Source organism: Sus scrofa, chromosome 14 (assembly GCF_054392235.1).
Source record: "Sus scrofa isolate SSC_HxYL_T2T_F1_AM1 chromosome 14, Sscrofa_HxYL_maternal_Yorkshire_Landrace_v2.0, whole genome shotgun sequence".
Taxonomy (NCBI): domain Eukaryota; kingdom Metazoa; phylum Chordata; class Mammalia; order Artiodactyla; family Suidae; genus Sus; species Sus scrofa.
Genome location: NC_139396.1, coordinates 101,746,705 through 101,771,373, shown reverse-complemented (window position 1 = coordinate 101,771,373; position 24,669 = coordinate 101,746,705). Strand labels below are relative to the sequence as shown.

The following is a 24,669-nucleotide window of genomic DNA, read 5'->3' as shown; positions in this document are numbered from 1 at the left end:
TATGGTACCGGAGTGCCTAAAGAAAAGAATTATCATTTTGCTCCTTTACATCAAGTGGCTGGTGGACCTCTCACTGTGCAGATAAATGCAGACCATGTGTTTGTGCTGAAGCCCAAACCCCAACAACATAATTCATTTATTTATTTCTGCACAATCAAGGAGGCCAGCAGGCTGACATGCCATGGTTGTTTGAATGGAGAGTGAAAGGGGGAACTGAGTCCTTGGCAGTGGAGCCCTTTACACTGTGAGACGGGTAGTCTGGACACGCTCATCGCCCGGCCGGCAAGTCACCCACAGGGCTGACTGTGCAGCTGCTCCAAAGTCCCCAAAGTGGCCCCTGCCTGCTGGACCAACTCAGACAAAGAAAGACCCAGCTCTGTCTTCACAGGCCAGGCCAGGAGGGTTTCTGGGACATTAGGGTGAGGTTCCACTCAGGGGGCTTTTGGGGCTCTTGAGGATGACACCAGCCCTCATCCTTGCATTGCTCTTGGCGTAGGCAGTCAAGGTGACAAACAAGTGAAGTAAATCTTGTCTAGTTTGGGCCTCCCTGGTTTGGCTTTGGTGGCAATTAGCTCAAGGTCTGAACTTGTATTCCCCTCCCTGTTACTCATCTATTTTATTTTACTTTTGCTGTACCTGCAGCATATGGAAGTTCCCATCTAGGGGTCAAATTGAAGCTACAGCTGCCGGCCTACACCACAGCCACAGCAACGTGGGATCCAAGCCACATCTGCCACCTATACCACAGCTCATGGCAACGCCAGATCCCTGACCCACTGAGCCAGGCCAGGAATCAAACCTGCATCCTCATGAATACTAGTCAGATGCATTTCCGCTGTGCCTCAGTGGGAACTCCTGTTAGTCATTTATTGACATTCTCCTTCTGGAATTACCGGTGGTTGAGATGGGAAATTAGAGAGTACCAGGAGATCCTGCAAAGGGGCCAGAAACTCTGAAATGGAAGGTGTGAGATCACCGACCTCTTGCTACCATGAGCACTGTGTCTGCCACCAGCAGTTGGGTATTCAGTGGAGTGGGGACATGGCCCTGGATGCAGGCAGAGGGATGGCCGTGAAGGATAGAGATGCAGGTGTTGGACTGACTCCATGGCAGGGCTCAGCCTTGCTGTTCACAAATTGGGGGACTTAGAGCATAGTTTTTCCCAGGGTCCTTGCCCTCTGGACCCACCCCTTTTACATCATTTAGCCAATTGATAGTTAACATCACACAAAAGAACAAATTGTTTTGGAGCCCCTTCAATCACTTTAGCAACGGATGCCTTGATTAAAAAGTCCTTTACTTACTATGTGCTCAGAGACCTCAGCTCCGCAGACCTCCCGGCTCAGACCCGGCTCACAGATAGGGACATGGCTTCCCTTTAAATGGCTTCTTTAATCCAGGCTGCCAGTCCCTTGCCTGGATACAGCCGAAGGCAGGCAAAGTGGAGGCAGCAGGGAGGGCTTTGTGGTTGGACTTAGAGAGGAGACTAAAGGCCAGATGTAGCCTCGTGTCTTTCAGGCTCTTACATTCAACACAAGGAGCCCAGACCCGGATAAAGGACTGTTGCCAAGAGAGCACCTCTGGTTCATCCAACCAAACTCTGGTGGTTTCTTCCTGCAGGGAGCTGCCCACAAGACCAGGCATGTGGTCTGAGGACCTGGGCTCTGCTTCCTTGCGTTGATGTAACATGTCCTTGGCAGGACCCCACCACACATGGGGCCCTTGACAAGCGTATGTTTTGATTTTGTGGTCCCTGCCTGGAAACTAGAGCTGCCTGTCAAGAAAATTAATCGAATGGATGTGACGCTGATTCTTCAGTGTTATTACCAGCAGGGAGGAAGAACTTCTGTCCAACTTTCCTCAAGACCCAGAAGGGCCTCACCTCTGCAGCCCAGGATGTCCCCTCCAGCCCAGCTAACCCCACTGCCAAGTTCTTATTTGGGAAGGGCCTGTGGGAGAGGTCCGACCTGGCCCTGGTGTAACTGAAAACACATTTCCTTTCCAGGGTTATGTTACTGTGTTATTTCTGTCTGGGGCCAACTCCTCTATGTTTGGAGGTAGCGCTCTGAATATGGCCTCTTGACATTCAGGTGATCTTTGTGTCAGAATTTGCAAAAGAACATGACCTGGAAATAATAAAGTCTCTTCCCTTCATATATATATATGTATATATATATATACATATATATACATATATATATACATATATACATATATATATTTTATTTTAAATAGAGACAGCCTCAGGAGTTCCCTGGTAGCCTATGGGGTTAAGAACCTGGCCTTATCACTGCTGTGGTACACATTCGATCCCTGGTCTAGGAACTTTCACATGCTGGGGGCATGGCCAAAGTAAAAAATAAAAGAAATAAATAAATAGGGACACCGTAGTGATGCTCTCCTTGGCAGGTTTTATATATTAGCTCTTGTTCCAGGGGTCACAAAGCCTTTACTTATTCTTAAGAGGGGCGTCGGACAGAAGAGAGAATCCATACGTGGATTATAGTTTGTAGAAAGGGCTCCCTTCCCTGATGTCCTCTGTGCCCTTTGGCAAAGAATCCTTTAGCCCTTCCTGGGGACAGGCAGGCCTATTTGGATGGCAGGAGGTGAGATGAGGCTTCAGCAGCATCTGATCCCATGAGAACTTAGCGTTCCTGGAAGCCAAAGATGGAGGGTGAGCTCACCCTCTCCCTGGCCCTGGGCAGGCTTGGTGCCTATTTCTTACATCTGCATAATACATTGTACTCTGCTCCTGCTGCAAGAAGAAAGAACAAGACTGAAACAGGGGTGACATATCACAGTGACTGGCCATCTGGGCTTTTCGAAAGCGTGAGGCTAAAGGCCAAGACTGACTGTGAGGGTGGTGAAGTTCAGTGAAAGAGGCACTACTGGTTTGTAGGGGTTACAACAGAGACCCAGCCCAGGGGCACCAGGAAGTATGGGAGAGCACCTTGTTTATCCCTTCAGCAAGGGCACTTTCAAAGACCATTGGCTCCAGGGTGCCACGTCATTGTCCCTGAAAGCCTAGCTCTGAATTGGTCTAAAGTTTTTAGGAATCTATTTATATTTTCAGCCCGCATTATTGAGGGGTAATGAATTCCTTAAGTTTCCTTAAGAATTCCTAACTACTGCTAAAGGCTTTTTCTGGCTATTTGTCCTCAATTTGTTCCACTTACCCTTCAAGATCTGACCTCTGCAGTTTCTGGTATGCTGGGGTTTGAACAAATCCATGCTAACCTTACAGTCAATACCTTTATGAAAGAGGCTCAGGTTGGCAGCTCAGGGGTCCTCCGGCCCAGCAGCTTGTTGCTAATGACAGTAGCAGCTTGTTGCTAATGACAGGTTAAGCATTTAGTCCGTCAGCATCTGGTTCTTGCCCTTGAACGCCTTGAAGGAGTGCTGGCAAGTGTCCTGATTCCTGTGACTTATCTAATCTACATGGTCAACCAGGCCCGGGACATCCCCATCACTCGCCACCATCCGATCCCCACCCACCTGTCAGGTTCAAGTGAGTCTTCTCCCCGGTGTCTTCTGTAAAGCTAAGACAACTTGCTTAGCTTCTCTGCCATTGCCTCATCCCTGAATAAATGGCCACACTTATCCTCTCCCTGGCATCCTCACTTGAATGTAACTTAAGATCCACTGATTTAAATTTTTTTTTGTTTGTTTTAGAGTTTACCATGTAATATTTAACTTCGTCTGTAACCTAACTGGTTTCAAGTTGAGGCTTGACCTGCCATCTTTGTGAATTGTGCTATTATTTTTCCTAGGGTTAGCTATCCTTGAACATATTAAATTGTGTGTGTGGGTGTTATGTGTTTTAGAGGGTGATCCACTCTCAGAATTTCTTTTTGGGAGTTCCCATTGTGGCTCAGCAGAAACAAACCCATGGACTGGGATCCATGGGGGTGCGGCTTTGATCCCTGAACCCCACTCAGTGGGTTGAGGATCTGGTGTTGCCATGAGCTGCGGGTGTAGGTTGCAGAAGTGGCTCGGATCTGTGTTGTTGTGGCTGTGGTGTAGGCCAGTGGCTGTAGCTCCGATTCTAGCCCTAGCCTGGGAACTTTCACTGCTGTGGGTATGGCCCTAAAAAAAAAAAAAAAAAAAAGAAAGAAAAATTCTTTTCAGTCTACACTGAGTCTTCAAATTGTTCTCAGGATTGCCAACTATTTTGACTCTGATAATCTACCAATTTACACACACACGCTCACACAGTCTAGAACATGGTCTGTATGCCATAGGTATTTCTCGGTTGAATAAATAAATTATGAAATTAGAGAAAGTCCATTATATACTTCCTGTGTTTTTTTTTTAACCTATTAATTTTTTTTTTTTTTTTTTTTTTTTTTTACTCTTCAGGTCTTGAAGGGTAAGTGGAATGTCCTGTGGCATATGGAGGTTCCCAGGCCAGGAGTCAAATTGGAGCTGTAGCTCCCGGCCTACGCCACAGCCACTGCCACACCATGCCAGATCCAACCGCATCTGTGAGCTATACCACAGCTCATAGCAATGCCAGATCCTTAACCCACTGAGTGAGGCCAGGAATCGAGCCTTCCTCTTCAGGGATACTAGTCAGATTCATTTCCACTGAGCCATGACAGGAACTCTAGTTTTTTTTCCCCTATTTTATAAGATTTGGAATTTGCAGGTGAAATTTACTTAATATTGATCACAGCTCAGTCCCCTCCATTACATTTTCTATTTCTGAATGAGGAAGCACTAGGGAAATCAGACTGTGTTATTCAGATTGTCTCCTGGCTGAGGTGGACTTTGATGGATATGAGAAGCATTTGCTCATTACTGCTATCACCATGTTGAGATAAATTTTCAGCCATGCAGAGTCCTAGCCTAATTTTAGCCAAGGGGATTGTTTTTAGTACCTTTGTTTTGGATTATGTTTGCTTGCATATGTGTTTGTATATATGCATGTATTAAAACATTATGGTTTGAGAGCTTGACCTATAAATCAAGAATCTTTAATAACAGCTGGACTATACTGGGTTCGAACGATGTGCCAAGCCCAATGCTAAGTGCTGTACAGGCATCATCTCATTTAATTCTCACAGTGACCCTACCCAAACTTGGCATTATTATCATCACTGCTTTTCTGTGGCAGACACTGTGGGTTAAGGGAAGTTCAGCAACGTTGGGGAGGGTATAAAGCATGGGATTGACAAACTCACATGTCAAATCAGGTAAACTAGTTCCAAATAGGTCCATGAGTATACCAAGAGGAAATAAGATACAGGCTGAGAGAGAACTTTAGCTAGTGTTATCATCTTAGTTTTTCTGCCATATATTTTATGGAAACCATTGATTTAGTAGCCATTCATCAGGCACCTACCATGTTTCCAACCAGTGTGCCAGTCACACTGTCAGCCTTCTGGCTGGGAGGCACTCACAAGCTTCAGGAAGCCTCTGTTCTGACTGTGATGTGTGAGCACATATTTGCACAGCCCCATCCTGTGGGTTTTGTTGACCTTTCTCTCAGACCAGCACTTATAAAGACAGAGTCACTGCATCAGGACAGGTGAAGGGTTAGCCTGGGCTGGGATGAACTAGGCTCTCAGGAAGGAAATGACATTACACACTGCTGTATTCGGAAAGCGAGGCTCATTGGCTTTGGCGGATGCTTCTGGAAGCTAACAAGCAATTCTTATTGGCTGATGGGTGAAAGCTCTGGAGGCCAGAGGCATTCATCTAGACAAGGGAAGCCTGTGTGCAGTGGGAGAGAGGTGTGTGACAGGATCTCTGAAGTGGGACCAGGATTCCACATGATAAGCCTGGGGTTCAGGTGGCTTTCTGCTTCTAGGAGAAAACAGTGATGGTGCCAGAGGACAAGGTTTGTCTGGCAAAATAAATTCACATGTGGTATAGATTAGATAGTGGGGTGTAAACTGTTGCTTATTCCACACCCAGGGCGATGTCGCTCAGATCACAAATGGTATCATGACAGTGGACTCTTGCAGATCTTCCTCGCCAGTGGAGAGTGTCTCCTAAGACAAGTATATTCATCTCTTTGGTAATCTCATTTATTCTTCTAAGTCCTAGATACATAGTTGACTCTAAGATTTATGTCTCCATCCAGAACCTGATTCCAGCGTCATTTATTTAATTGCTACGCAACATCTTTATTTGAATGTTTGATCTCATATCCAGAATTGAATTCCTGTTCTTTTTGAATAGACCTGATCTTCTATTGCACTGTTGGCAAGATCATCCTTCTCATTGCTCAGACCAAAACCTTTGTTGTCTCCATTAGCTCCTTTCCTCCTCTCCTGAACCATATTCAATTCAGCAGGAAATCCATTTGGCTTGACTTTGAATATATGCCCAGAATCTGAGCAGTTCTCACTACGTCCACTTTACTATCAGATCAAACCACCCTCATCTATCTCCTAGGGTATTATACCAGCCTCCTGACTGGCCTCCATGCTCTGCCTTTATCCCTTCCCCATCCTATCTATTCTCAATTCAGCATCCAGAACCATCCTTCTCAAGCACGAGTCAGATCCCATCACTTCTCACAAATCTCCACATGGTATCCCCTTTCATTCGAATAAAGTTCTTGCAAACATCTCTAGGTCCCAAGCGGTCGGGTTCCTGTGACCTCACTGGCCTCATCTCCTAAGGGCTCTTGGGTGCTTAATGTCAGCCATATTCCATTTGGCTAGTCTAGGAGCTTTGCTTTTGCTGTTCCCTCTGTCTGAAATGCTCTTCCCCTAGGCAGCTCCATGGCTTCCCTCCATCAAAAATCCTTCATGTTTTTGCTCAGTGCTAATTTGTTGTGTTGGGGGTGGGGCCTTTTTCTAAAACATTAGAATTGCAATTTTATTTATTTATTTTGCTTTTTAGGACTGCACCCGCAGTGTATGGAGGGTCCCAGCCTAGGGGTCTAATCGGATCACAGCTGCCGGCCTTCACCACAGCCACAGCAATGTTAGATCCGAGCCGAGTCTACCACAGCGCACGGCAACACCGGATCCTTAACCCACTGAGCGAGGCCAGGGATCGAACACGCAACCTTATGGTTCCTAGTTGGATTTGTTTCCACTGCGCCATGATGGGAACTCCTAGAATTGCAATTTTAAAGTGGGATTACAAACAAACATTTAGTCAAAGTGTAATATATGAACCACAGTATGCATCTGATAAATGGACAGCTTGTTAAATATTTGCAGACTTACACTTCCATGTAACCAGCACCCAGATTAAGAAACAATTCGTTATTAGTGGCATCACCCTTCCCTCTACACCCCATACCTCAACATCCTTGTCTACTCTCTAGGCTTTGTTTTTCTCCATGGCATTTATTGTTTGTTGCCTCTTTTCTCTGAGATAGTAGAAGTGCTGTGAAGCGTAGAGCTACTTCCCATATCCCCAGTGCCTAGCACAGCACCTGACTCGTAATAGGTACTCAGCAGAGGCATGTTGAATAAATGAATGCCTGGCCTGAGCCAGACAGCTGGGTAGGGCCAGAACCAGCAAGGACTTACAATTTGGGGTGATTTGGGTGCTGAAAACTTCTTCCTTTGCTACTGCACGTGGTTCTCTTGCCAAATTAAAGAGCTTTGACTTGACGTAGAAACTTGAAATGTAAAGCTCCATAATCCTTGGCCAAGATGCACAGAGGCTGGCTAGAGTTGGTTATAAACCATTTCGACTGCCAGAAAATCCAGTCAGTGTGTTGTTTAAATTCGCAAATCAAAATAAACACTCATGAGTGGAAATGAATTTGCTAAACTTGAGTACCCCATTGGGGTCCACGGCATTGTATGTCTCTTTTTCTTCCTCCTTGAACCTCATTCCATCAGTGGCTCTGCCTGCCTACTCCATCACTGTAGACGCTGCCATGATGACTAACGCCCGCCTGAAGATAGAGTAACGTCCCTGAAAACGATGGCAAATGAAGAGAGAATTAATCCATGAACTATTAACAGGGATTCTGTTCCCCTCTGGCCCCAGTAATTTCTGGAACATTGAATTAAAGAGTTCTCAGACCTTTACAAATTCTCTAGGCAAACATTATTAGCAAAGGGAAGCTCATACAGCATGTTAGAAGATTGCCAGAAAATGTCAATGGAATTTCTGAATAAAATAAAAAAAAGGTTGAAACTCCCCTTCCCCATCTTTTCCCCTTCTCCCTCCCTTCCTCCCCTTAACATGATTAGAAAGTCATTTCATGTGTCTTACATGTTTGGTCAATCACAGGCAGACGTACATGATCGATGGTGACAGGGAACACATTTAATTCATTATTCTTTACTTTGCAGCAAAATGATTTGTGTAAACTGTCTGCCTAGCATTAAAGGTAAAACAAACTTAGAAACCCCAAAATGTTATATTTTTGTCTAATATTTTCCTTTTGGTTTTATAGCTGTAATCACATATGGATTCTTTTATTTGGCTTTTGGCAAGGACTGAACAAAGGCGAAGCAATGCAGAAAGATTACATAATGTACAGAGCCCTGTGCATGTTGAGATGGAGCCCCAGAAACTGCAGTGGCCAGGACTCAATGTGAAACCTAGGAGTAGCTACTACTCCCCTGGCCCTTATCAGCTGGCAGGATATTGTCACTAACGGGAAGTAAGGCCCTCTTGATCAAGCTCCTGGTCAAACATCAGTGTGAGCTCTCTCAGAAATTATTGGCATTTAATGAATTGAGTGCATTTCTGAGTACACCTGGGCATTCTCCTGCCCCCTCCCCTTAGAATTGCTAACTTACATTTTATGGTTGCTGCCCATCATTGGTGATTTTGCAAGCAAAAACCCAAACAAACAAAAAAACCCCTCAAAATGCTATTAAGCTATTAGGAATAAAATATCAGATTCTCTTCTTCAATCTGTTATCTCTGCCCTAAAGTGATACCAAATAGAAATCCATGCCCGGAATAATGACGAGGGACCTGGAACTTTGAGGTGACTATTCTACCTCCCTAGGAGGTACAGAGCAAGAAACCACCATTGATTAGATAGGGGGATATTTTGTCAAGATGTTTAAACTTATTAAAGCACCCTAAGTTTGGAGGGCACTTTAGAGTTTATAAGATATACCTTTCGCTGAAGTTATTTTTATTTGATGCATGGGTATTTTATTGAGGATCATTTCAGAAATGTGCCTAAGGTAATAGGAGAAGAGAAAATAGGAAATGATGTTGGAAATGGTAGAGCAAGCGCCAGATTTCTGCTGGATTGTTGGGTTCAGAGCTCATGGCTTTCCCCACTCCTACACGTTGCTTCCCTTGGAAAAGTGTCTGAAATATATAAACACTACTTGGTTTTATATTCAAATCAGTAGCTTCTCCGAACAGAGAAGAACAGAACAGAAATCACTTTACAATATTTGTAAAAGCAGTATCCTAGGTTTCCCCAACCATGCCAAACTACATGATATAAACATTAAGATATTTTCCTCTCCTCTCCCCTCCTCTCCCCTTCCCTTCCCTTCTCTTCTCTTTTTCCTCCCTCCCTTTCTTTTTTTCATTTTGCTTTTTAGGGCCACATGTGTGGTATATGGAGGGTCCCAGGCTAGGGGTCCAATTGGAGCTGCACCTGCTGGCCTACACCACAGCCACAGCAATGCCAGCTCTGAGCCAAGTCTTCGACATTACACCACAGCTCCACAGCTCACAGCAATGCCGGACCCTTAACCCACTGAGTGAGGCCACAGATCAAACCTGCATCATCATGGAACTAGTTGGGTTCATTACTGCTGAACCACAATGGGAATGCTTGAAGATATTTTTCAAAACTAGGAAATCCTTATGTCTGACCCCCTTCCATCCATGGCTCCTTAGTCTGGTAAAGACCAAGGCACTGCTCTTTTCCCTAGATCATAATGCCTTGTCATGTGGGAGAATTTGTTGTTCATGTTAAGCGCTGCTGTGGATCTGGAGAAGGAGATGATGACCTATTTGCTGAGGGGAATGTCAGAAAGCTAAGAAGCATAGTCCCACCCCACTGAAGGAGGGCGCCAGGGGGTCAGAATGAAGTATGGTAAATTTCCAACAGTGGGGTCTTATCACTTAGAGGGAATGAGATCCAGAAGGGTTAAACAGTGATGAGAAGAGGAAGCATGGAAAAATTTCTAACACTGTCTTTCCCAGATAACATTTTTAGTTTTAAAAATTTGGGGGTTTTCTCCAAATGTGAAATATAGAGTTTCTATATGACCTGACAGTTCTACAATTCCACTCTTAGGCATCTACCCACGAGAAATGCAGTCATATGTGTTAATTTCCTCTGGCTGCTATAATAAATTACCACAAACATGGTTGCTTACAACATATTTTTTTTTTCCCTCTTCCTTTTCTGGAGGCCTAAAGCCCAGGGAACTCAGTTTCACTGGACTAAGGTGTTGAGAGGGCATCTGTGTTCTGTAAAACTAGAAAACAAGTATTCTGCCTCTAAAAATACAGTGGCCGGACAGCCGTCAGGGAGCAGTTATAGGCATTCCCATTCCAAAGGGGAGAAACTGGAAGGAAGAAAGGAGCTACCAGCCCCAAGGACCTTCAAAATCCAACCAGACAGATTCCATTGGATTTTGAGATCTGGGAATTATCCTCTGTGGCTTAAAATTGGCATTAGGTAATGTGATTCCTCCAAATGTGTTCTCTCTCAAAATTGCTGGGGCTCTTCCAGTGTTTTGCCTTTCTATAGAAATTTTAGGATCAGCTTTTCTATAGCTATGAAAAATCCTACTGGTATTTTGATTGAAATTGTGTTCAACCTGTACTCTAATTTGGGGGAGCACTGACGCCAATGAACTTGGTTCCAGTTTGCTAACATGATCTCTCCATTTACTGAGATGATCTTTAACTTCTTTCATCAGTGTTTTGTGGTTTTCAGCAAGCAAATTCTGTACTTTTTAAAATTAGATTTATACCTAAGTATCACATTTTGGGGGAGATATTCTAAATGGCATCTTTAAAAAATTCTGTTTCCATCTGTTCATAGAAATACACTTTTTTTTTCGTTATGTTGACCGCGTCTCCTTCTACTATATTGCACTGGATGGTGCTTCTTTGTAGGATATTAAACAGGAGGAGTGAGAGTGCACATCTTTGATTTATTCCTATTCTTAGGGAAAAAAATATTTTTTTTAACCACTTAGTATAGCATTAGTTGTGTTTTATAGATGTTCTTTTGAAGTTGAGGAAGTTATTTCCTATTAATAATTTGATGAGAGTTTTTATTGTGAAGTGATTTTGAATTTTGAGAAATGCTTTTTTTGCCTGATTTGATATAATCATGTTGTTTATCTTCTTCAGACTGTTAATATGGTGGGTTACATTGACTGATTTGAGACTATTAAACCAGCCGCTATGCATTCCAAGATAAACCCAACATGGTCATAGTGTGACTTATTTATATCTATATATCATCTATATCTATAAGTTGATTTGATTTGTTGATACTTTGTGAAGTTTTTATGTTTGTAGGTGGATATCATTCTATAGATTTCTTGTATTGTCTTTGACTTTAGTATTAGGGTAATGTCAGCTTTGTAAAATGAGTTGGGAAGTTTTTCCCTTCTCTTTTCTGGAAGTAGTTGTGTAGAATTCTTTTTTTTTTTTCTTTAAAATATTACTAGAATTCACTAGTGAAGCCATCTGGACTTGAATTTCTTTTTCCAAAGGTTTTTAAAGACTAATTTCTTTAATAGTTATAGGTCTATTTAGGTTATTTATTTAATCTTGGGTGAGTTGTGGCAGTTTGGGGTTTTTGAGGAATTAGTCTGGTTTATCTGATTTGCTCAATTTATGTGCGAAAGTTGTTCATCGTTTTGCGTTATTTTCCAGTTAATGTTTGCAGAATTGGTAATGATAACCACTCTCATTCTTGATTTTTAAATTCGTGTCTTCCTTCCTTCCTTCCTTCATTTTTTTCTTTTTTTTTGGCTCTGTCTGTGGCAGGAGAAAGTTCCCGAGCTAGGGCTTGCCCCAGTAATGACAGTGCCAGATCCTTAACTTGCTAGGGCACCTCTCCGTCCCATCCTCCCTTTCTTCCTTCCTTTTATTGCCTCCTTCCTGTTTTTTTTCCAACCTTACTATGTGAAAATTTTCCTGATATTTTCAATTAATCAGCTTTTGTTTGCATTATTTTCTTTGGTTTCATTCTTTTTTTTTGTTTTGTTTTGTTTTCTTTTTGCTTGCTTTGGGTTTATTTTTCTCTTCTAGTTTTTTAATATGAAGCTTAGTTTATTTATTTGAGACTTCTCTTTTTTAATATAAGCACTTAATGCTATATATTCTTTCTAAGCACTGCTTTAGCTGCATTCCACAATTTTTGATATGTTATACTTTCACTTTTCACTCAGTTAAAATATTCTGTAATTTCATTTGAGACTTTCTTTGACTTGTGGATTATTTAAATGTCTCTTGCTTAATTTCCAAGTATTTAGGGGTATTCCTCTATTTTTCTATTATTAATTTGTAGTCTGAATCCATTATGGTTAGAGAACCTACTTTGCATGATTTCAATTATTTTGAATTTGTTAAAGTGTGTTTTATGTGATTTAGTTTGGTGAATGTTCCATGTGAGCCTAAAAATAATGTATATTTTGCCATTGCTGGGCAGTGTTCTATAATGTCAGTTAGAGCCAGTTGGTTGATGGTGGAGTTCAGTTTTTCAATACCCTTGCTGATTTTAATTCTACTAGTTCTTCCCATTACAATGAGAAGAGTGCTAAAGTCTCCAGCTATAATTGCGAATTTATTTTAGTTCTTCAAGTTTTGCTTTGTGAGTTTTGAAGCTCTGCTAAGGTTATATACATTTGGACTGTTGCTTTTTCTTGATGAATTGACCTTTTATCATTATATACTAATCCTGATATCCTTAATGATGGTCTTTGTTAATAGACCCACTCAAGCTTTCTTTTTGATTGGTGATTTCATGAAAAATATATCTTTTTTCATGATGAGTTGTTTGAACCAAACTATGTCTTTACATTCTAAGTAATTTTCTTCCAGACAGGTTATAGCTGGTTTTTGTTTTTACTCTTTGACTCTCCATTTGTTAAAGGTATGTTAGACCATCTATCTGTGATGTAATTATGGATATGTTTGAAGTATATCTAGTGTTTTGTATTTTATTTTCTATTTCTTCTCTTTTAGTTCTCCTCTTTCCTCTTTATTTTCTTCTTTTATGTTATTTTGAACATTTTTAGTATTTCATTTTATTTATTATAGTGTTTCTTTATTATATAACTTTATGTAGTCTTTTAATTCATCATCCTTGGGATTATAATGTACATATTTAACTTTCCAATTCTACTTATATTTAATTATTTACCTGTTTAAGTGTAATGTGGAGACCTTACCAACCTATAGGTCTCTTTACCCTCCCTAGTTTTATTCTAGTTGTGTCACTGAAAGTCCCATCAGACAATTCTATGATTTTTTTTCTCTTCAGCCATCAAACATACTTTAAAGAACTCAATAGAAGTATAGTCTTTTATATTTATTCTAATATTTCCTATTTCTCATGTTCTTTCTTCCTTCCTGATGTTCCAACTTTCCCCTTGGAGTCATTTCTCTTCTATCTGAACAGCTTCCTTTAGCAGTTCCTTTAGAGCTGTGGGCAGCAAATACTATTTTCCTTCATCTGAGAATGTCTTTATTTCACCTTCATTCCTGAAGGACGTTTTTTGGTGGGTATGGGATTCTAGGTTGACTAATCTTTTCCTTTAGTACTTTAAATATGTTTTTTCACTTCATTGTCGCATCCTTTGTTTCTGGAGAAATCTATAGTTATTTGAGTTGTCATTAACCTATAAGAATGAGTCATTTTTCTCCAGTTACTTTAAAAATTTTCTTCTTGCCTTTAGTTTTCTCTCATCTGATTGATTACACAGTGTTAAAACATTATTTCTTTGCATTTATTCTGTTTAGTCTCACTAAGATTCTTAAGTCTCTAGGCTTGTCTTTGGTGGAATTTGAGAATTTTTCATTCATTATTTCCTCAATTTTTTGTTTCCTGCACCATACTCCTTCTGAAATTCCTATGACACAAATATTGGACCTTTTGAATACATCATCGAACCCTAAGGCTCTATCTACTTTTTTTCAATCTTTTTAAAAATCTCTGTTGTTCAAATTGCACAACTTATGTTGATCTAACTTCAAGTTTACTGATTGTTCCCTTGTTCATCTCCATTCTGCTATTGACCCATCTAATGAGTGGGTAGTTATATTTTTCAATCCTAGAATTTCCATATGATTTTTATTTTTACTGTGTTTCTTTGCTAAGGCTTTCTATCTTTCAGTTCTTTATAAATGTGTCCTCTCTTAGTTAATGGAACATTTTATAATAGCTATGCTAAGGCTCTTGTTAGATAATTCTAAGACCTGTGCCATCTAGGCATTGGAGGGGAGACGAGATCTTTTTTTGTTTATTCATATGCCAAGTAATTTTTTATTGTATCCTGGACATTCTGGTTATTTTATTATGAAACTCTGAGTTTTGTTTAAATCTTGCAAGCATGTTGGTAATTTTATTTTGGCATGTAATTGACCTGTTTGGTTTTAGCCTGCAAATTCTGATCAAGCATCTATGGGTTGTAATTTCAATGTCATTAAGTTTTCAAAGCATTGGCAGTGCTGTTTGAATCTATCCCACCTCAATCTCAGACTGGATGGTATTATAATTTAGTTTTCAAAATCTGTATATGCTGTGGACGGTCAGTTTCATCCTTGCACAGATCAAGGTGAGCCCAGTAGTTCATAAGCAACTGTAAAGGGCTACTTTCTTAAATTCTCTTTTTCCGTGATTTTTGGGGGGACTTTCGGTTTCCATGGGGTCTTCCTTTTTATCTTCTGACCAGAGATCTGGGACTTTGGCTTCCCTGGTTTGAGCTACTGTGATCAGTGGAGGACAAAGAGAGATAAAAAGCAACAGGGCTTGGCTTCACTCTATTGAGACCTCAGATTCTCTAGCTAGAAAAGCCCTCCTGCCTCCTTTGATCTCCTTTTAGCTTCCATTGCCATCACTGCCACTGGATGTCCTAGGGGTGAGGGTGCAATAAAAGAGAAGAAAAGAAAAAATACTTAAAGCCACGATTCCCCCCATTGTCTCTAAGCAGAGGAATTCCCTCTGCTGGACTTCAAGCCGCAACAAGAGCTTCTCTTGGTGCTTTCTCTGTCCACATTCTTGTCCTCACTTACAAGAAGGTTCTGGGCTTCTTGGAAGTCAGGCTAGAGGATACTAGAGCAAAAGAAATAGTAAAATCACTGCTTTTTGGGTGCTATTTCCAATTCTGGGCATTTCCTCTAATCTGATTGCTACTGTTTACTTCTCACAGTATTTAAATAGCTGTTCAATGCCTTGTGTTCAGGTCTCATAGACACATTCACTGAAAAACACAAGGTAGAGTGTGAGTATTCCATTTTATCTGGAGCCAGAGACCCAGACATAGCTTTAGAAACAATATTTTATGTTTGTCCTTTATAGCTGGACCAGGGAGAATATTGCCTCTAAGGCATTATCATCATCATGTCCTTTTAGCATATTCAGTAATCATTCTCTTTGGGGTGAATTTGAGGTAATCCACCTTTTCATCAGAGGCTATGAATAACATAACATGGCAAGCTTCATGACAGTGGAATCCTGCACATCTCCTGATAGAACAATGTGAGGTGGCTGTTTCAACTTCAGACTCATTTGGCTGATTTAGAGAAACTTGGGACACCTGTAAAATGATGCCGAGATCAATTTAGGCATCCATCTGCCATCTTGAAAAATGGCGTGCAATAAAACCTTTCAACTGGGTACAATTTTTGTAGTTTCTATCATTAGCTGCCACATGTATCCCAGGGTAACAAGAGCGATGCGGGACCACTGATTAGAGTTTCAAGTTCAAAGAAATACAGGTGTCCTGTCTCAATGGTACTTTTTTTTTTTTTTTTTTTTTGGCTGTGCCCATAGCATGTGGAAGTTCCTGGACCAAGAATTGAACCTGTGCCACAGCAGTAACCTGAGCCACAGCAGTGACAATGCCAGATCCTTGACCTATTGAGCCACCAGGGAACTCCTCAATGTTATGCTTTGTGAACGCTAGGAAATGGGGAGTAGGATAGGAAATAGATGGAATTAATTGATATACATATCAGTGAGAGATACTGCGTCCTTACTTTTCCATACCGTGTTGGTAGGTAGAATGTCTCTGCTCACCGAGAACTAACATACAACTCTGACCACTGACCTTGTTGTGCAGAAGCTCTTTGTTGTGTTCAGTCTGCCAAGAGAAGCCTGTGTTTATTCCTAGCCTCCATATTTATGGTGTTGCTTTTTAGGACAATGGATGTAATCAGTTTCTCTCTCTTTTTTTTTTTTTTCCTAGACTGTGACAAAATAAATATCATTTCTCAAGGAGCTTCTATTGGTTTCTTTTTTCAGCTAAAGTTTGGCAGCAAGAAGGCCATTTATTTTCATGGTTGGGCTTTTTTTTTTTTTTTTTTCCCTTCTCCTTGAATTGACTAGTAAGGAAAGAACCTGTGAAAGAGGACTCCTTGGTACTTCTTTCAGAATTTACATTGCATATTAGGTTTGATCCTCTAAAGATCTAGGATAGTATCCCTCTTTCCAGATCTATCCATGGAATACTGTGTTGTCCAAATGTGCCAGCACAGCCTTATCCTTCCTGTTCTTCCTCACCTGTGAGATGTGGAGGGTGTTGTGAAGCCGTGCAAGGGGAGGGCTGGGGTAGGGGGGGCTTTGATTTAGGACAGGATTTGCTATAAGACCTTGAACTGCTTACTCAAGCTTTCTGAGCTTCATATTCACCCACCATAAAAAGTAGAAGAGCCTAGGAGATTGTTGGAAAGATGACCAGTATATGACAGCAACTAACCCCCAGCTTCCTACGTAGGAGTGGGTTGTGCTGTTTGAGTCCGTATTTGCACTGAGACCTGGATTAGGACTGAGCCACTGATGGGAGAAGATAGAGAGATGAACTTAATCTAAAACTATCCTCTAGGGTGGTATAAAGGCAGCCCTCTCTAGATCGCTTACCATTTTGTGTTGCCAGCATCTTTGCAAATGACTGATAATGGGGGAGGGCCCTGGAACTCCTTGTGGTGAGATGCAGAATTAGCAGAATTTTCTGCCCGAATGCATTTTCTAGGGCAGCAGCATTGTTCATCAGCCTAAGTGACACTAGTTCCCTTAACCCCCTCAATGTTTCTGTCAACAACCCACCCTCAGGAGTTCCTGTTGTGGCTCAGAGGGTTAAGAACCCGATATGGAGGAGTTCCTACTGTAGTGCAGTGGAAATGAATCCGACTAGGAACCATGAGGTTACGGTTTTGATCCCTGGCCTCGCTCAGTGGGTTGAGGATCAGGCATTGCTGTGAGCTATGGTGTAGGTAGCAGATGCAGCTCGGATCCTGCATTGCTATGGCTGTGGTGTAGGCTGGCAGCTGTAGCTACGATTTGACCCCTAGCCTGGGAACCTCCATATGCCAAGGGTGCGGCTCTAAAAAGACAAAAGACAAAAAAAGAAAGGAACCTGACATGGTGTCCATGAGGATGTGGGTTTGATCCCTGGCCTGGCTCAATGGGTAGAGGATCTGGCATTGCTGCAAGCTTCAGTGTGGGTTGCAGGTGTAGCTCGGATCCAGTGTGGCTATGGCTGTGGCTGTGGTATGGGCCAGCAGCTGCAGCTCTGATTTGACCACCTAGTCCAGGAATTTCCATATATAGCAGGCATGGCTCTAAAATGAAACAAACAAACAACCAAATAAACCACAACCCACCCTCTGCCCCCAAAGCTAGATTTTATCTGCATGTACCTGTGAAACCGGGGTGCACTTGCCTGGATTTGCGGCAAATATCAGTGAATGGAGATTTGTTGGCTCTTCTTCTCCACACATAATCAAAGTCCAACCAGCAAGGTGGCCCTGCCCAGGACAGCCCCGCAGTGGCAGTGTCTGGAAGGGGAACAATTGTGTGTTGAGCTGTGGGGAACTCAGAGAGTGAAGCAACTTCCCAGGTGCTGCTTGGAAGATTGAACTGTAATTGGACTTGAACTTGCCCATGGGACCAGTGAGCACAGGGACAGAGACCTCTCCCTGACCAAACATGATCATCATGAGTCCTTTCTTCTTGTCTTATACCAACTTGAAAATTCCATCCTGAGAGTTTTCTGGGAATACTGAACTATAATGAGTTGCATCTGAGAAATGCAATAAGAAGGAGGAAAATGTGCCTTCCAGAACTTTCCCTGGGAGGCATACAGTTTATAGTTGGAAGAGATACTTTGGTAAACTATTTGCAGTAGGAGGGATGACTTCTCTTGAACATGTTAGTGCATGTTCAAGTAACAACAGGTATTTTCTAACTTTCCTTCTAAAAAGGATGAATCCACTTAACTGCAAGGCTTTTTTTTTTTTGGCTGAAGGGAGTGTGCAGAATTGGGGCCAGGATTGAATTGCTGAGGGCAGTAGAGGCTGAGGGCTCTGACCAGTGGTCATTCTCTCTTACATCCTGGCTCTTCTTCAAATATAAGTTCAATGAGTATTTTTTACAAAGATGAACAAACATCAGTGTATTAGCATGCCTACCCAGTGGACCAAGGACGGGCCACGTATCAGTTCAGAATCAATCTGGGTGGCAAACAAAGAGGAAAGCCATTTGCTATGAAGGAGGACGAGAGGTCAGAGTAGAATCTTGTGAGTCTCTATGGCAGCAATGTGGGCAACAGTCAAGTCCAGAAACCAGAAGTAGCTAATCCAATCTACCTGTGAGGGTCTTTCTGGCTCAGGGCTCCTTTCTGAAGGCCAGGCTGGGTCTTTCAACAACAGATTAAAGGCACTGTCCACATATGGCCTTTCTCCTATTTGGGGAACAGATGGATCAGTTCCTCCAAATACCCAACTTCTTTCCTACTATCCTATCTATTCAGAGTGAATTTGGTGGCCACTAGGAAAGGGGAGGGTTAGGGAACACCACTATGTTTTGGAGACAAATTCAGGCTGTTTAGTTTTTCCCCTTAGTCCAGAGGATCAGTTGAGGATCAGTGATATTGCAGGATTTTCCAGCAGGAGCTAAGCAATAGGGAGCCATGAATCATAGGCCCAGCATCTCATTGACCCATGTTCCTTTGAGCAAGTAATAGAGATGTCTTCATAATTGCCATCATCGTTACCATCACCAGCACCAGCATCTGTACCAGCACCAGCACCACTGTCACCATCCCCATCAATCACCATATTCAACATTCATTATTTATAATGATTACTGATATTTATAGAAAATCTACAGGATACATATTCAATAAATGGCCTCTTGTAGTACAATTAAAACACCAAACAAGCTGTCACATAGGAAGTGCTCTGCAAACATTAGCTATTTGCCAGGCACTATGTTAAGTGCTTTACATGGGTCACCTCATTTCACCTGCTTTTCTAGGAGGTGGGTACTATTGTTGCCCTCATTTTGCAGCTGAAGGGATTGAAGCTTGGAGAGGTAATGCAGCTTGGCCCAAGGGCATTCGGTGAAGCTAGGATTTGAACCCAGAGGTGGCAAGTGCTTTGGTACTTTCTATGTTACCGCTATGCTCAGGATCATGGCCCTTCTTAAAAAGAAACTGCTAAGCCCAGCTAAATACCTCAGCAGTTTATAAGCTGTCTACTTTCAATCTCTGAACCAAATCTCTTTTTGATGAGGTCTAAAATCCACTCTAGGAAGCCGCAGAGGGGAATTTCTGAAGTCATTTCTAACTTCCTGTGAAAATATTCTCTAGCTGGCAAGAGATTTTCTAGATAACAATGAATACACAATAAAGCGGGTGCCTCTGCCTTGGATACCTGCCTCACAAATAACCCATTTGGCTTCCCAATCATCCTGATACCTAAAACTAGCAGAATTTATGCTCGCAGCTTGAATGGCTCTGTTCAGCCAGAAAGCAAAAGTTTATGGCTGCAACCCTTTGCTCTGAAATGAAATCTAGTCTCTTTGGCTCGACTTTATTAGGCCGTATTGTACAGCGATAGGAGACATAAGTATCCGGAATCTGCTGTCACTAAAACGGGACCGAGTTGGCAAGTGTTTTTGTCCTCCCACTCAACACTGTGTCCTACAATGGAAAAGTTGAATAGAAATTAGGGATTACAAATCAGGGCCATTTTTTGAGACTTTATTTTTAATTGAATTAAATATAGCCATGTCATTGTTTTCTCTTTATACAACCCCCATCGCAATGGTGACTACACCATCATTGGGGTCACTGGATCAATGGAGAGAGATGAAGTAGATAAATCTGGATCTCTGAAATATTGTTTAGACTAATTAACACAACAACCCAAACACTGGGATACCCATCTTGTGCTTAATTATCTACAAGCTTTCTCCATAACTGGAGCCAATATTTAGTGATACTCGGGAGTTCCTGTCATGGCTCCATGGTTAATGAATCTGACTAGGAACCATAAGGTTGCAGGTTTGATCCCTGGCCTTGCTCAGTGGGTTAAGGATCCGGCGTTGACGTGAGCTGTGATGTAGGCTGCAGACTCAGCTTGGATCCTGCTTTGCTGTGGCTCTGGCATAGGAGGGGCAGCTACAGCTCTGATTAGACCCCTAGCCTGGGAACCTCCCTATTCTGCAGGAGCGGCCATAGAAAAGGCGAAAAGAAAAAAAAAGACAAAAATAAAATTTAGTGATACTCATGGAAAGCATTCCTTTTCATCTGTAACTCAAATCCTTTGGGCCATGACTGCTTTTCTGGTCCTCAAAGGCGTGAAGGGGAATACCAGTTCCCTATTCTTCCCTCTCTTTGGGAAGTACCTTCCCTACTCTAAGCTTGGTCCATGTCTGGGGAGCATCCTTGTAGTCTGGGAGCTTGTTAGAAATGCAGATTCTTGGACCCTACCCCAAGACCACAGAAACCCACATTTGACTAACATCCTTGGGTGATTCACATGCTTAGCAGAATTGGAGAAACACAGGACTCAGGTCCTTGGATGTGCCCACTGTTAAGAAATGGTCCTGTGTTAACATCTGTGGACATAGTGGCCTTCTCCCCGAACCGTCTAAAGTACTGAAGATTTTGCAAAAGCGTAGGTAATTCTCTAGAGGTCTGTTTCATCTGAAGCAAGCTCATGATTCCTATGCTGATTCAAATGCTTTTCTTTTTAAATCTTTCCTTTTCTCTTAATTATTAATAGCCAACAGTTGGTCTCCCTTTAAGAACTTAGGGAAGGGAAGTAATGGAATTGCTAAATACAGCCTTTGCTGGGCCCGGTCTATTTCCTATGGAATTGTGGTTTGACCTACACTGGAGTCCAGAGAGTGCAGTGGAAGAGACAGAGGGCTAAGTCACATGGGGAGGACTGCATAGTCATGAGATGGAGCAAAGGGGGCTCCTTTCTGCAGGGATGGTGGTGGGACCCCTCACTTGTAGGAGGTAGGACTTCCGTTGCTTTGGTGACAGATACACTCATTGCTGAGAGGCTGTTCTGTCCAAGTCAAGCCTCTCATATTTTTGATTTGGAATTTAGAAAACCATAAGCCACTTGCTAAGTAGCCCAAGATGTGCTGGGATGACTAAATTTCTCAGAAACATATTGCTCAGTGAGAAGTGTTCTGGGAAGTTTAAAAACCAGCCAATGGCATATGTTCCCAAGGACATACCAAGAATGTAGAACTTTTTCAGCATTTGGACGCAGAAATTGGTTCATTTTGTGGTCAACTCTAAAGGCTGTGACGTGATCAATGCTCACTTGCAATTGGATGCCTGGAAAAATTGTGCTTGTTTCTTTGTGTCTCTTTCTCCAGATCATTTTGCTTAGTTCAGTTCGCCAGCTATTAATTGCTTATGAGGTGTCTTGTAGACACCTCATAAGGTAGAATGCTGCTTGTTTTAGAAGATACAAAGTTGAATGCAGAAGGGAGGGGGTCATGTTCCAAATTCCAGTTTATTATAATTCTTATGAGATCTCAAAAGACTCAGATGCAGTGATGGTAGCTAATGATAAGTAACAAGTCCGGAATGCTTACTGTGAGCCAGGGAGTGTTCTAAGCATTCTTTTTTTTTTTTTTTTTTTTTTTTTTTTTGTTGTTGTTGTTGCTATTTCTTGGGCCGCTCCCGCAGCATATGGAGTTTCCCAGGCTAGGGGTTGTATCGGAGCTGTAGCCACCGGCCTACGCCAGAGCCACAGCAACGCGGGATCCGAGCCGCGTCTGCAACCTACACCACAGCTCACGGCAACGCCGGATCATTAACCCACTGAGCAAGGGCGGGGACCGAACCCGCAACCTCATGGTTCCTAGTCGGATTCGTTAACCACTGCGCCACGACGGGAACTCCCATTCTTTTATTTTTTAAAATTTTTTTCAAGTTTAATTTATATTTTGTATTAGATTATAGTCGATTTACAATGTTGTATTAGTTTCAAGTGTACAGCAAAGTTGCAAAGTTATACATGTACATATATCCATTCTTTTTCAGATTGTTTTCCCATGTAGATTATTATAGAACATTGAGTAGTGTTCTGTGTGCTATACAGTAGGTCCTTATTATATTTATCTGTTTTATATGTAGTAGGATGTATGTGCTAGTCCCAGACTCCTAATTTGTCCCTCCCCCACATTTCCCCTTTGGTAACCATAGTTTGATTTTGAAATTTGTGGGCATTCTTTAACCATCATCTCATTTAGCCCTCCCAGGCTCCCCAGAGGTGTCATGATTCATGTTCCCTAAATTAAGGCAAGGTAGTTCAAGACGGGGAAGTGAGCAAAAGCCTCACAGATGAGGTGTGTGTGATGGGAGCGTTATAGGAAGAATTGGATTTTGACAACTGAGAACAGCCACAGAGAGATCTATTTCTGACAGTAGGACCAATCAGGGAAACAAAGTGGTGGGGAGATCAGGAGAAGGAGTTTTTAGAACAGCATTGCTTGTCTCTATGAGCTGCTTCTTGAAATAAAGGATTCTGTGATTAGGTGTCATGTTTCACCTTCGGAGATTTAGAACTCACAGTAACATGTACAATACTCTAAGAGCTACACGTAAAAAAATTTACCTAGGCATTTTCCTGTCATGGCTCAGCAGTTAATGAACCCCACTAGTATCCATGAGACGTGGGTTCGATCCCTGGCCCTGCTCAGTAGGTTAAGAATCCAGCATTGCCATGAGCTGTGGTGTAGGTCACAGATGCCACTCATATTCCATGTTGCTGTGACCGTGGCGTAGGCTGGCGGCTGCAGCTCTGATTCAACCATTAGCCTGGGAACCTCCATGTGTCATGGGTGTGGCCCTAAAGAGACAAAAAAAAATTACCTAGTTTGGTTTTGTTAAACCTGGTGCCTCCCAAAGTTGTTTCATTCACTTGTTCAACAAATATTGAGCTTCTGCTATGTCCCATGCACTGTTCCAGGCACTGGATGAATTTTTTGCCTCTTTCAAAGTAAGCTACATTTTAATGAGAGTACCCTTGAATTCCTTCTCCACTCTTTTATGTTCAGGGTGACACCTGTTAGTAAGTTCTGTCAAGCTTATTTTGGGACATCTGAGTTGAGATTAATCCTACTTCACTGGAATTTGGGGGAAATTGTGGGAAGTAAGTTTTGTAAGATAGAATGGGACCAGCACAACTGCAAGTTCAGCCCATGGATGGGAGCTATGACCTATTGGCTACTCATCCACGAAGAGGTGAACACAGAAAAAAAGAGGAAGTGCTTAGGAACTTTTAGAGAAATTTGACAGATTAATTTTTTATTTTTATTTTATAATGATTTTTATTTTTTCCATTATAGCTGGTTTACAGTGTTCTGTCAATTTTCTGCTGCATAGCAAGGTGACCCAGTTACACATACATGTATACATCCTTTTTTCTCACGTTATCATTCTCCATCATAAGTGACTAGATATAGTTCCCAGTGCTATACAGCAGGTGTGTATGTGTGTGTGTCTATATATATATATATATAGACACACACATATATAGACACACACACACACAATGAATACTATTCAACCATAAAAAAGAAGAAAGTATTGCCATTTGCAGCAACATGGATGGAACCAGAGACTTTCATCCTGAGTGAAGTAAGTCAGAAAGAGAAAGATAAATACCACTTATATCTGGAATATAATATATGGCACAAATGAACCTTTCCACAGAAAAGAAAATCATGGACATGGAGAACAGACCTTTGGTTGCCAAGAGGGAGGGAGTGAGATGGATTAGGAATTTGGGATTAATAGATGCAAACTATTGCCTTTGGAATGGACAGATTAATTTTATATTGGATGGATCTAATGATAAAATTTTTGGACTTGGTACTTTGCGTGTCTTTGTACTTTGTATTCATTTTTTTATAATTCATTTCAGTTAGATTTTGCAGAAGCTTGAGTTTTCAAAACAATGGATATTAGAACTAAGACAATAAATAAAGATAAAACCCTGACCCTTTATCCCGAATAAGTTGAGAAGGTCTGTTCTGGAAAATCCTGCATGCCAGGGGACACATTGTCCTCATGTGGATTACTTGGCAGGCATCTGCTTGAGAACATTTACTTGCCCTACCCAGATTGGAGTTATTTTTAGTAGTATTTTAAGCACCTTATTATTTGAAGCATGAATGAGAATGTTTTAAACTGTTATCCAGATTTCAAAACCAGGGATTCTCACTGTGGCTCAGCAGGTTAAGAATCTGATTAATATTTTTGA

At 41.8% G+C, this 24,669-nt stretch overlaps 1 protein-coding gene across 38 annotated transcripts in view; it reads left to right on the top strand.

Moving 5' to 3' along the window:
* Positions 1 to 24,669, top strand: part of KCNMA1 (potassium calcium-activated channel subfamily M alpha 1) — a 753,494-nt gene that overhangs the window by 558,235 nt on the left and 170,590 nt on the right.